The sequence below is a fragment of the Vulpes vulpes genome, chromosome 5 (genome assembly GCF_048418805.1).
Source record: "Vulpes vulpes isolate BD-2025 chromosome 5, VulVul3, whole genome shotgun sequence".
Lineage (NCBI taxonomy): Eukaryota > Metazoa > Chordata > Mammalia > Carnivora > Canidae > Vulpes > Vulpes vulpes.
This window is the reverse complement of record NC_132784.1, coordinates 50,142,976-50,157,468: the sequence shown is the minus strand read 5'-3', so window position 1 is coordinate 50,157,468 and position 14,493 is coordinate 50,142,976.

Genomic DNA, 14,493 nt, shown 5'->3' with positions numbered 1-14,493 from the left:
GAAATCATCATGAAGCTTGTCCAGCTTCCTTGAGCACCCAGCTGTCGGTAAGAGAAATCAGGGAGCTGTCCTCAGAAAGCCACTTCTGGAGCTCTCACTCAGATCCTAAGATGTAAGGTAGGAACAATGCAGCTGTGCTTCCAGCAGCGGCTGTGTGTGGGTACCCTGCCATCAGTGCACCATACTGGTCTCAGAACAAACTTGCCCTACTTTTACTAGTTTCTCTACAACATTAAATGGTGCTGTAACTAGAATGTGTTGAGTGAAACTCTTACTAAGGGCTGTATGCACAAAACAAAAAAAGATAATAGGAAAGAATATATTTGGATAATATGTAAGAACAAACTAAACTCAATTTTTTATAAATGGCTAAAATATTCATTTGTCATATCTTTTATCTTCAAATGCTGTAACTCCATTTCTTCCACAATATTCAACATGCAAACATTTGAAAAATGGGAATATTTGAGAGGTCCTAAGTTTTAAAGGCAACCTTTGGAGGGAACTGAAATAACTATATTAGCTGTACAATGTTGAAGCCAAGAAAAATGATCTTATATCAATGACAATCTTGGTGTTTCAATGGAATTACAGAATCAAATAGATGGAACTAACTTGTGAGGTAAAACTCTTAATTAGGGAAAGGTCATCAAACACAAAAAAATATTCCTGTGTATAGGCTACTTTGTTTCTTATTCATAATAAATTTTGTGTTTGGAATGGTCAAAACTTTAATTTCTGGGAGGTTAATGCTCTGCTTCATCTGTATCCAAGGATTTCTTTCCTCTTGGGTTTGCTCTTGCGTACCACTTTTTGCTGCCCTCCACACCCATTATAGGATTGCGGGAGACTGGCCAGCACATTTTAGAAGCAAATACACCGAAGAAAGAGGAGATAAAACTCCAGTTCATTCATTTTGGTATCTATTGCTATTTTTGGTGAAATATCTAGTAATGCAGATGACTGACAAAATGAATTTTCAGACATTTTTAGGACTACCAATTTGAAATTAGTGGAAGAGTAATTTCTTTTAATTCAATTAAGGAAAGAACGTTGTATAATACAGTTTACAAAATATCCTTTATATTTTTCATCATGGTGATAAGAATTCAACTAAAATAACTGTCCCTACCTGTGGTTTGTGTCTGCACACAGGAATGGAAGCATCTGTTGTTTACAACCAAGATATTTATACTTAGATAACATTAACAAAGTTAGTACCCCTTTAAAAATAGTACAAGTTGCAAACATTTTATTTTATACAGCCATATCATTTTTATACTTCTCAATACCAAAAAAAACCTGTCATAAATGATTTCCAAAAAATTTTATTGTTTTTCATACTTCAAGGAAGCACTGTCTAAGCAATGAAAACTTTCAATTTTTAGTATTAATTCTAATGAGCCAGTGAATATATTTGGGCACAAATTGAAAACATAATATGTTAGGAAGCACTGTGTTTAAAGAAGGAACTGCAAGATCTCCTAAAACATCAAGCAGCATTCTATATGCATGAAAGTTATATATATCCATTGGGATGCTAAGAGTGCCTGGGAACCCTGTGTGGTTAGCTGCATAGCAGATGATGCTCCTTGTCACGTGATCAATTTTCCTTCATCTAGAAAAAATGGGTTTATTCATTTAAAAAATGTTTTCAAGCTTTATTGTAATATATTTGACATATAACATTGTGCAAGCCTAAGATGTACAGCATGATGATTTGATCTGTGTATAAATCATTAAATGATCACCACAATAAGATTGGTTAACATGTCCTGATGGACTTAGTAACTGTCACTGAAACATGGTATGATGACGTGAGCTAGTCTATTGTTGTTCCAGTGGATATAAAACAAATTAGTGCCATAAAACAACCATTTATTCTGCTCAGATTCATTGATTAGAAATTCAAGAAGAACACAAAAGGATGAATTTTTTCTGCTCCATGATTTCTCAGGCCTCTTGGAAGGCATAAAGATTAACATATGGAATATTCTGAAAGCTCACTCATGTTTGATGCTGGCAGTTGCTGCTGGGAAGCCTCTAACAGCTGGAAGCTGTGCTGCTTGGTGTAATTGTTTGGTGTAGTTTGGTATAGTTTCATGATGGCTTCCACGATGGCTTCAGAGAAGCCGGATATCCTAATGACTCAGGGCATGTCTTAAGAGATGTCAAGTCTGGTGGAAACTGTATCTTCCTTTCTCACTTAGGTTTACAAGCCATACAAATCACTTCCAACGCTTTATCTTTGCTAGAAGCCAGGCATAGAAGCTGGCTCATATTTAAGGAGAGAAAAAGTGGGCTCTATCCCTTTATGAAAGGTGGGTCAGAGTTTGCGGAATGTTTTCAAGCTACCTTATATTGCTAAGAGAAAATTCATATGTAATTACCAAAAAAAAAAAAAAAAAAAAAAACAGGAACAAAGACATAAGATGTTTTTTTTAGTCTTCATAACATGCTCTTTTCCACTCCACTGAAAAAGCAAAAGTAATTGCATGACATCACTGACAATCTTAAGATAAAAAAGAGAGCAAGTTATTTTGAGAGCAGAAAGCTGTGATTAGATCATGCACAGACTGAAGGATGCATTTCTATCACTCCTTTGTAGGACTTGGGTGGAAGGATGGGAATCTCCAAATTCTGCTAGTAAATTAAAAAAAAAAACATTTCAAGAAAAGCAAAGGCCTTAGAAGTCAGGAGAAGTAATATCTGATCCTCATTTTCTGTTGCCCTGAACAGAAAATAAAGGCCGTTTATTCAAAATCCTTCTGGCAGATAGAACTCCTTATTTTCTGACTTTTTAAAAAATCTGTTGCCTTTGAAAAATATGCCTATCAATTAATTTATGCCCTGCAAACTGGACTAGAGTTTCTCCTGATCTTTGGTGATAAATTCCCATAAAACCTGAGGGAGATTGGTTAGCATGTGTATAAATAATTTGTCTGCAAAGTCACACATGGCTGTCATTTTTAAACGTCTCAGACTTCACCTTTGTGTTCTAGGCAATAAAGTAGATGATTATAACTATATGTGACTTTCCAAAAAATATGATATAGATCTATATAGTCACTTTTAAGTGTGTATATGCTAAAATTGTTTGGGTAATTTGTATTTCAAACCAAATAACAGAAATATATCAGAAGGGCTACAAGAGCATGGAAGTTTAAAAAATCAAAAATTGCAAAGACATTGCAAACGAAAAAAATGTAGGTAAATATGCATCTACAAAATTGAAAAGGTAATAGAATGTCAATAATATGCCTTGATAGCACAATACGAGCTGAGATTAGTACCTTTAAGAACTTGTTAAGATAACATTGCATCCTTTAAAGTGAAACTCTATTACATAAATAGAAGAAAGGGTATGTGGATGGTTAAAGTACTGTTATTTTTATTTTTTTGTTCAAGTTTTTATTTAAATTCTAGTTAACATATAGGTTATTTATTGGTTTCAGGGGTAGAATTTAGTGATCATCACTTACATACAATACCCACTGCTCATCACAAGTATCCTACTTAATGACCTAGCCCATCCCCCACCCACCCCTTCAAACAACCCTCCATTTGTTCTCTAAGCAAACCATGAAACTTAACTATGAAGTATTTTTTTAAGATTCTATTTATTTATTCATGAGAGACACAGAGAGAGAGGCAGAGACACAGGCAGAGGGAGAAGCAGGCTCCCTTCCAGGAGCCCGAGGCTGGACCCATCCCAAGACCTCAGGATCATGCCCTGAACCAAAGGCAGACACTCAACCACTAAGCCACCCAGGCATCCCCTTATGAAGTATTTGAATACAAATTTATCCAGGAAGTGTCAGAGCTGTTACACAGTTTTGTGTTTTTAAAATTTCTATATATATATATATATACTATTTCTAATGTGTTATATGACCTGAAATTCTAAGTTAAATATCACAAACTTAGGTAACTTGAGTCAGTTCTGTTAACAGAATATTTGTGTCCATATACAGTAGCCAAATACACACTTGAATGTCAATTTATTTTAAATTGCATATGTTTAGCTGAGTTTTAGGTTTATAAACAATTCTCTATTGTTCTGTTGAAATATATGATATCTAACATTGTGTAAATTTAATATATACAACACATTAATTTGATAAATTTATATATTGTAAAATGATTACATAATTAGCGATAATTAGCACCTTCATAACATTACATAATTATAATTTCTTTTTAATGGTTAGAATAAAGTTCTGGACTCTTAGCAGGGTTGATGATTATAATATTCCTTATTACGTGCATTAGAATTCTAGGACTTCACTAATTGTAAGTTTGATCTCTTAAATGACATCTTTTCTTCCACCACCCCCGTCTTCTGGTAACTACCATTTGCTCTGTGTTTATGATTTGGCTTTTTTTAGATTCCATATCTGAGTGATATCAGATAGTATTTGTCTTTGACTTACCTCAGCACAATGTGCTCAAATTCAACCTGTTTTGCTTCAGACGGCAGGATGTCCTTCTCGTGCTGAATAATAATCCATTGTGTGTCTGTGTGTGTGTGTGTATAAAGTCACTTTTTTTTTTAAGATTTTTTTTTTTTTGAGCCAGAGATAGTGACTGAGATAGCACAAGCAGGGTGGGGAGAGAGAAGCAGATTCCCTGCTGAACAGGGATCAATGACCTGAGCCAACAACAGAGGCTCAACCCACTGAGCCACTCAGGCCCCCTAAAGTTACATCTTTAACCATTCATCTGCTGATGGGCACTTAGGTTGTTTCCCTTATCTTGGCTATTGTGACTAATACTGTGACAGACATGGGAGTGCAGCTTCCACCTCAGTATCCTGCGGGTGTACACTTACAAGTGGAGTTGCTGAGTCATGGTAGATCTATTTTCTAGTGTCTATGGCTCAGCAGATTGTTTCATAACTATCAACTCTTTATTGTTGATATTAATAAGTACCAAATTGTTTTAGAATTATTGCTGACTATATAAGCATTCGAAGACTTCACAAGTGAATATACTTAAAATTTAATGTTAAATTCTAGTTTTCTAAACAGTTTGGTTTGAAACGCGCGCCAGGGGTCAAGGTGATTTAACCTAATCCATCCTATCCCCATATGACCAGCATGAGAGTGGTTCCTTGTTAGCCTCAGGGTATGCTTGGAGCTGCAGAATTTGGCAGACTCCATGCACTGTCCCAGTTTGCTGCCACTTGTCAAAAGGCCTGATGGCTTCGGATTTTGCTGGGAGTCCCGAGCCACCTTGGAAGACGTTGGAAGGTTATTTGAAGCCACAAGGTCTAGTGCGGGGCAGGTTCTTCAGCAGCGGTAACACGCCCATAAAGATGTACTAGGTGTATTATAGCTACAGATTGTCCGAAGGTCTCAGTATAACGCATTTAGGGGTTTTGGCATTCACACAAGATCATAAAAAGGGCAGCGTTGCTCAATTTGTATCTGACGTCGCCACCGAAGTTCCTTCAAGCAAAGTTTCCCGCGACTGTTGCACGTGGCCCGTGGAGGGCTCCAGGCCCCAGGCCACAGCTTTTTGTGGGTTTTCCGCCTGCAGTTGCCTCCCTTCCCGGGGTCCTCGCGTGGCCCCCCATCGCCTGGTTGGATCGCCCAGGGCGGCCCCCGGGCTTGCACGTCGTGCCCAGGTGTGCGGCGCCCTCTCGGCGCCCCTCGCCCCGGCCTCGCACCTGCCGCGCAGCAGGACGTTTCCAGCCTTGGAAACTGGAGCGGTTCTACCCCTGAGCTAAACGTGAGCATTCTTTGGTATTTTTGTTTTCGCTTATATTTTCACCTCTCTCAACATTTCTGAAATTAGAGGAACATCGCAAGGGAAATTGCTTAACAGGAAAGCCTTAGCTGGGGAATAAACTCTGGATGCCCGTGTGTGAGCTGGGGCTGCTAAGCATTAGCCAGTCTTTAGGGTTATGGAGATTGAAACTGTGAATTTTTCTTTTTCCTTTTTGGTTTCAAGTTTTTTTTTTTCAAAGATTTTTTAAATTTATTTATTCATGAGAGACACACAGAGAGAGACAGAGACACAGGCAGAGGGAGAAGCAGAGAAGCAGGCCCCATGCAGGAAGCCTGATGTGGGACTCGATCCCGGGTCTCCAGGATCACACCCTGGGCGGAACGTAGGCGCCAAACTGTTAAGCCACCCAGGGATCTCTCAAAGTTTTCATTTAAATTCCAGTTAGTTAGCATATACCGTAATCTTGGTTTCGGGATATGAACTTATTCACCTGATAACTAAAAATTTGTACTTTTTGACGATGCATTCCCATTTTTTTCACCCCCCCCCCCCCAAAAAAAATCTCTGGTAACCACCAATCTGTAAGAGACTTCTGAAAGTAGGGCTTGGTGTTATTTCTTCTTTAAATGCTTTATAAAATTTACCAGTGAACCCATCTGGGCCTGGAGTTATCTTCATCGGCATTAAATTAAGAATTAAATTTATATAGCATATTCAGATTTTCTATTTCTTTTTTTAAGTTTAAATGCAGTTACCTAACATATAATACATACTTAGTTTCAGATGTAGAGTTCAAGAATTCATCAGTTGTGTATAACACCCAGTGCTCATCACATCAAGTTCTCTCCATAATGCTCATCACCCAGTTACCCCAACCCCCCAACACCCTTCCCTCCAGCAACCCTCAGTTTGTTTCCTATGATTGAGACTCTCACATGGTTTGTCTCCCTCTCTGATGACTTCCCATTCACCCTTCCTTCCCTTCCCCTATGATCCTCTGAGCTGAAATAGTAAATTTTTCAAATGACCAAAACTTGCGCTGTCATTGAAATTTACCGAATGAATATTTTCCTTAAGCCTAACCCTTTTGCCTTTACAGAATATGGAATCAATTATTCCAATTAGATCCTTAATAGAAATGAAGGGCAGGGTCTAGTGCCTTGTGGGCTCCAGCACCAGGCAACTCTGTGCAGGGCAAAGCCTTCATACCTGGGGATCCCAGGGGACTGGTTCCAAGATCAGAATTAAAAAAAAAAAATCTTTTAAACTATTGAATAAATTGGATGACTATAGGTAAAAAAATGATATTTATGATCATAATATGCATTTTTTATGGAGCTTTAGACTCTGACATTCATTTTACCAAAATTAACAACATAGATGTTTAGGAAAAACTGTCTTTTGTATGTTATCTCCCATATGTTCATGAAGAAATGACTAAAAACTGCTTCTTCATATATGGGGAGAGATGTTCTGATGTAATTGAAAGACAGAGATATTTCCTGGCAATAAAATGTTTGAGTAGTTAAATTTTTGGTTTAAGCATTAATGAATTCATCTTGCATTTTTATTAATTTTTCTAATTAATTTTCCTTGTCACATTTTAAATCCATTGTGGAAGTATTTGCTTTAGATACAGGCAATTCTTTACATATATCACTATATATATTTTACCAAGTTATGAAGCAGGATGCTGAATGGCTAGAAATCTAGATAGAAAATAATAATGAAGATCAAGTACATTTGTGTACTGTTTATAGATATTAACTGATATTTAGTAAGGAAAGCATTTCAAATTCATCTAATCATATTTAAGTATAAAAGGTGAGAGTATTAAAGGGCATATTTTAGGTCCTTCTGATAGCTATCCTAAATTATACGACTGGATTTAATATCATTTTATATCATTTTAACTTTCATGATATCATGCTAACCTTCTCAGATGAAAAATCCCACCTCTGTTGCTTATTGAAAGAAATTTCCTTCAAAGGAAAGAAAGTGGTACATTTCTTGATTCCAGGGAAGACTTGACAAATAGACACCAAAGAAAATTTGCACGTTATAAAAACACATTTCACTCAGAGTAAAAATTCCATGAGTGCTCTGTTGTCATGGATATTAAGTCATCATGGGGTCAACAAAGGCTTTGAAGGGAAAATAATCAAGATCAGAAATGCTGATGGATTAAAATGATGGTCCAGTGTTCAATACATACAGATCTGTGCAAATGTTTTCTTTTCAACATCTGTCTATATCTTGGAACACACACACATACACACACACCTGGAATGGTATTCACCTGATTTTTTATAAAGATTATTTTTCATTGGTAGAATTTGGGTTTTAATTTGGTTTTGGTAGATCTCATTGTTTAAAAATATATTATTATGATTTTAATACTGCTCAGAGCTGTGTTGTAAGAAACACATATTACTTTAAAATTGTATCACTTTATTACTCTTAAAACTTATTTTAAAAGTTTATTAATACAAGTTTACTAGTACATTGATATGTAATAATTTGCTAGGCTACTATTCTCAAAATTTTTTCATAAAACTAACAAAAAATTCGTAAGCAAGTACAGTTGATACGAAACAGGACAGCAATAATAGTTTCATAAATTTGTGGAACTTTTAAGTGTGCTTGGTTTTCAATAAATAGACATTTTCCAATGTTTCTGGGAAATAGAAATCTTGTAAAAGCAACTATACTTATTTTTAACCATTTTATTAAGATATATAATACTATCAGTATTTAAGTTGTAAAACTTACTATGTTTTGTCATATAAATACTTGTAAAATCATGATATCAATTTAATGAGCATATGTCATCATCCGTAAAAGCATCCTCATGCCCCTTGCTCCCAAATTTCCCTAGCCTTCCACCACCAGGCAACCGCTCACCTGCTTTTTTGCACTATAGATTAGTTTGTATATCTAGTATTTTATAGAAATAGAATTATATAGTATGAACTCTAATTTGCCTGGCTTAATTCATTCGCCAGTACATAAAATAGATTAGTGACACGTTTTTTTCAAAGCAGGCCTTCCGTATTTTTGAAATAGCATTATGGTAACTTTATTCCCTGTTACATATTAGCTTTGTGTAGGGCAAGAAATGGGCAGGAAAATGTCATGAAATGTTATTCATCTGGACAGAACAAAGTGTTGAAATAAAAGTTTTGTAGCTATATAACAGGCTATTATATTATGAACAATTATATTAAGAACAGCATCAGCTGAACCAGGTAATGAAAGATTGGTTCACTTTACAGCAGTGCTACTTTTTTCTTTCTTTCTTTCTTTCTTTTTTTTTTTTTTTGTAATTTAGAGCCATAAAGTATTTCAGAATAATGTAGGCACTTGGAATTCTGTAATTAATTTTGCCAGAAGGTCAGCATATATAATGTAAAATCAGAGTTATTGATCATAAAACTCACAAATGTCTTAGAAATAATGGTGCTGCCTATAATCTATAATTTCTGCTTATTTATAATCCTATTACATATTATATAGAAGTATATATAATGTATATAAATTAGCATTATATCACATTATATCACATTATATCACATCTTGGTCTCTGCATGACCACCACATGTTCTCGCTCCTGCATAGCCCCAGCACCTCCCCACCAGCACCCCAAACACTTCTGCATTTCCCTTCCACCTCTGTTCTCAGATGTCCTGGTCCCCTCAAAACATATTGGGTCATGCCTCTACCACAGTAGCTCTTTATTTCCGTCTAAATACAAGTCAAGTTTTGGCACCGTCTTTGCTTGCACCCATGTTAATTTTGCCAATAATATAGCTAGGTTTGACAGACTGATTTTTATCAAAAATGGGTGGATCTCAGGCAAGATGGAAGAACTAGTATTTTCTACCAGTGAGATTCATCATTTTATATTTTTCAAGTGCACTGAAACCAAGCAGAAAGATAATTTAACCACTTTCAGAGAATTCTTTTTCCTGGTGCAAGGAAGGGCAGAAAAGTTCATTATGCAAATCAATTCACTTTTGATTCATATTAAGTATTTTTCCTGATTGTAGAATTTGAAGGCTAGTTTAGAGGCATTAATGGTGACTTGGTTCTGATAACTTTCCCAAGAAAATGATGCCTTATCAGTGATTTATTAACCGAACACAAGAATGTGAGCAATCCTCATTAGAATTAATGTAGCTTTTACTTATGCTGTCCTTTGTCTTGCAAGGAGTTTGGGGATAGGTAGCTGCAAGTGCATTCAGGTTGTTAGCACAGTCACATGGAGGTAAAAATGAATCACCGAGGGAAAAATATTAAAATAAGATGGAAAACCTTAATAAATCTAGTGTGACTTCTAGAGTTGTTTACCCCTTGTATTATAAATCTATATCTAGAGTAAGAAAAACATCAATTCATTAGCGAAAAATGGAGTCTATCTTCCCCCCTTTTCATTTATCTCTTACCATATACACATATGTGTGCGCACATACATGTTCATATTTATTGAAACTGAACAGATTGGAATTTTCTTCAAGAAGCTTGATTTCATAGCATCATTTTAAGGATTGATGCATCCAAGCACATGAAAACGCTCAACTTTGTGTTTTTAATTTTTGATTCACCCTCTTTTCAAAATTCTTCATTCCTGTAATTCAGATTTTTTAAATAGAGCAACAGAACATAGATCCACAGGAGAAACACTGTATAGTTTTTAAAAATGCAGTTGTACTCTGGGCACTGTGATTTCAGTAAGACATGGGTTTTTAAAGGGCAAATGATGGTGACCTCTGACACCTGAGATTGTGGGGAGGGATTTTGCTTTTGGGTTCATGCAGTATTTTTGTAAACCTGTGGAACTGTGGGATGACTTTACATCCTATTTTTGCTTCTCTGCGCTTCTCAAATACAATTTTAAACCTAATACCATTATTGGCTTATCACATGTTCTGTGATGTTTGGCTTTCTGTCTTGGTAGGTGAGCTATTTTCTTTATCCAGGCTATTATCTATCTGTCAAACTCCAGCTATAACTATGGGTAATGCCAAAAAGGTCTTTTAGACAAAAGTCCTCGGTGCTCTTTTGTTTTCATTGAAAAGTTAGATGACTCCTCAGGCGGATAATTAAGAGAGAGTGGAAGGGCACTGGAAGTCCAATTTAAGCAAAATGGCAATTTCTGCAAAATGGTTAAATCCTGCACTAGTCATTTAACTAACCTGTGCCTTTCTTTTCTTACCCATACACCTTAAATGACGAGGAACAGATGGTCTCTAAGGTCCCTTTCAGCTAGGATGCTTAGAAGTCCCTGATGGTGCTGTAAATGATCCTGCCATTAATACCAGCTATGAACTCTCTCCCCTAAACCTCCACTAGAGTCCACTGTGAAAGTTCTCTGAATTCTTTATGTCCTCTTCTTTCCTTGTGATTCTTCTGATGAGGGTCAGAACATCTCCGGGATGATGCCTAAAGACCTCCACGCCTTCTTTTTATTGCTTTTGAAGAGACTGCTTGTTAATATGGGAAATGAGGACATGCAGTTGATAGAATTCTCTCTGAATTCCTATGTCTGCGTAAGCCTACTTTATAAATCTTCACATTTGAACGCATAATTCTCAGATAATCCACATTCCATAATGGGTCAAATTCATGGAAAAAATTCGTATTATCAGCTTGTCATTTTTAAGGGCGTATTATAGGCAAGATTGAAAAAAGTGTAAAGCTGATGTTCCAAAAAAGGATGTGTAATTTAAATTTTAAAAATGTTATATATGAGTGCAGCGTATCTACTGGAATAAAATCACAAGAATGACTTTTTTGTTTAATTAAAATGACAAAGAATTTTGGAGTCAACACCTCCTAAGCGGAGTAGCTGCTGAAGGTATGCTTAATTCCATTTAATTACAAAGGTAATGTTGCAAAGGTAAATTGACTTAAGTCTGAGTCCAGTATGTATTGTGAAGTTTAGTGTGTATAAAGTCCATATGTACTTTACACACATTTACAGCAGATCCCTAATAACAATCCTAGTTGGTACTCAGAGTTAAAATAGCTTTATTTATGGATGAATAGGTCCAGAAACTTATTCAGAAATTATATATTTCTGAGTTTTCTTTTTCATATGGTTATGTTCTTTCTTAACGATCATAGACATCTCGAAGAAGAGCATTTAGATATCATTCAGAATCAGCTAATCCTCCCTATTTTGCAACCGAGGATCCAAGACCTAATTTAGTAGCTCTCTTATACACTTTGTTACTGGAGTATGGGCTAGAACCCAACCCCGTCCAGAGATCTTGCTAGCACATGTGTGTGCATACATACACAAATACTCTTATGCAGGTAATAGTCTCCTTGGGTACTTTTTCATATGTTTTATCTGCTTATAGATATTTTATCTATAATTATCAAATGTAATGTATAGTCTTCTATATGAATATAATACCTATATTAAATGTATCTATGTTTACATATATTTTTATATACTTCTAAATATTCACCAACTTATCTGTTTTCTAAAAGTGACACTTCCATATATGTTTAATTTTTCCATAAGGAGTATCTTTGGCAGAAACCAATAAGCCATCTGCAAATATAAGCCGAAATAATATACCCTTACAATTAATATACATTAGGGCAGCCCGGGTGGCTCAGGGTTTTAGTGCTGCCTTCAGCCCAGGGTGTGATCCTGGAGACCCAGGATGGAGTCCCACATCAGGCTCCTGCATGGAGCCTGCTTCTCCCTCTCCCTGTGTCTCTGCCTCTGTCTCTCTCTGTGCCTCATGAATAAATAAAGAAAATCTTAGAAAAAATCAATATACATGTATATTACATAGATACTATGGTGTAGGCACATGTATGTTACACATATACATGTAAATATACTCACAATTATGAGCCAGCTATCAAGAAGAGTGATAAAAATGTTTAATGATAACCAATAAGTCTCTATATCCAGGTATTTAAATTCTTAAATTTAATTCACACAGATATTTTTAGAATCTATTTTCTGCCAATTTACACTCTAGCAGCACTGCAGAACTACACTAGATCTTTTGTTTTACTTGGCTTACTTTGGTTTACTCTGCCTGCATGGACGTTAGGCAGACCATGAGTGCCATCTTATCCACACAAGAAACGCCACACATCGGATTCAGTGGACTTTAGGACTATGGAATGACTGACTGTGCAATGAAACGAGGGCCAACTCTGTTCATTCTTTCCATTTTGTGCCATTAAGACTGAACACAACAATGCAAAATACACTCTGTTACTAAGCTAACGGCAAACAGAGCAGAATCAGCTCGAAGAAATCAGGATACCCATTCCTTGCCATACTGACAGATGGGCAGGATGCTTCAGAATACATTAATTTTCAGAGGAAAGGGCAAGAAAATCACAGCCTTTGGGATTGGAAATTGTAGGCTTTGATATTTGCCCCAAATAAATTGCACTCTGTCAAAAATATAGATCACACTCTCAAGACATCCGAGAGAGAAGGATCAAGAAAAGCATATTCCAATTGGTAGAGAAAGCTATTCGCAGAGATGGTGGGAAAGAGATGGCACCCCTGCTGAGTAGGGGGGTGGAGAAGTTATTATGTAAGTGGGGTACTGAAATTCTCTGGTAATAACAAAATGCAGGGCAACCCTGGTGGCACAGTGGTTTGGCGCTGCCTGCAGCCTGGGGTGTGATCCTGAGGACCCGGGATCGAGTCCCACATCGGGCTCCCTGCATGGAGCCTGCTTCTCCCTTTGCCTGTGTCTCTGCCTCTCTCTCTCTCTCTCTCTCTCTCTCTCTATCTATCTCTATGAATGAATGAATAAAAATCTTTAAAAAAAATAACAAAATGCAGGTTTTTGATATGGCAAAATTAAGAACCATTGGAAATGATAATTGTACTTATTGCATTTTCATATTAACTTTGTGCTGAACTGAACAAAAATTCCTCTGGGAGACTCAAAAAGATTAATGCTATATAATGAAAGGACATATTTTTGGTTGTTTCAGACTGTTGCTGCCTCTCAATATCCATTTTCACTTTCTTCTTTAGTCATGACATCTCAGTTGTTGTTCCTGTACGTTGTCACCTGTAACGTAGACTACTTTGCCGCTCTCTGTGGCTCTGTGACTTACATCTGGCAGGTGGGAAGTCTGCAATGTTGTTAGATGGCACTTCCAGGACTTTGCCTTAGCATGGGGCACATTCTTTTACGCTTCCATCCTCTTCCTTTGTGAAATGGCACATGACCGCCCAGTGTCTAGCAGTTATCAAAGATTATAGAGATGCAGAAATTTAGAAGGCAGGGTTCCTGCCAACAACAGGAAACTACTTTACCAGGATTACACTGCCTCTCTAGAAATTCATCTTCATCGTGAAATGAATTACAATGCTTTCTTGTTGGAGGAGCTTTTTTCTTTTTCCTTGCAAGCATACCTATCCTAATTAGGTGTTTTTATTGACGTCTCAAAGGATACAACACAACTTACTCAGATAATAGAAATCCTTTAACAACTTCATAGAAGCATAATGATAACATGATAATTTATATTTTTATGGAACTTAAGAATTTTATAGTTAGGATGTATCTCCTATCTTCAAACTCCAAATTCAGTCGCTATGGGGAATTGGCAAGTACATAAATTTATGAAAATGCAATAAAATTTTACAGATTCTGTTTTTCTGGCAAAAACCTCTCAGAAGGGAAATTCAAACCTGAGTAATTACCTCTTTATAGTGTCAAGTGGATTCACTTCAGCAGATAAACCCCAGTTATCATTACT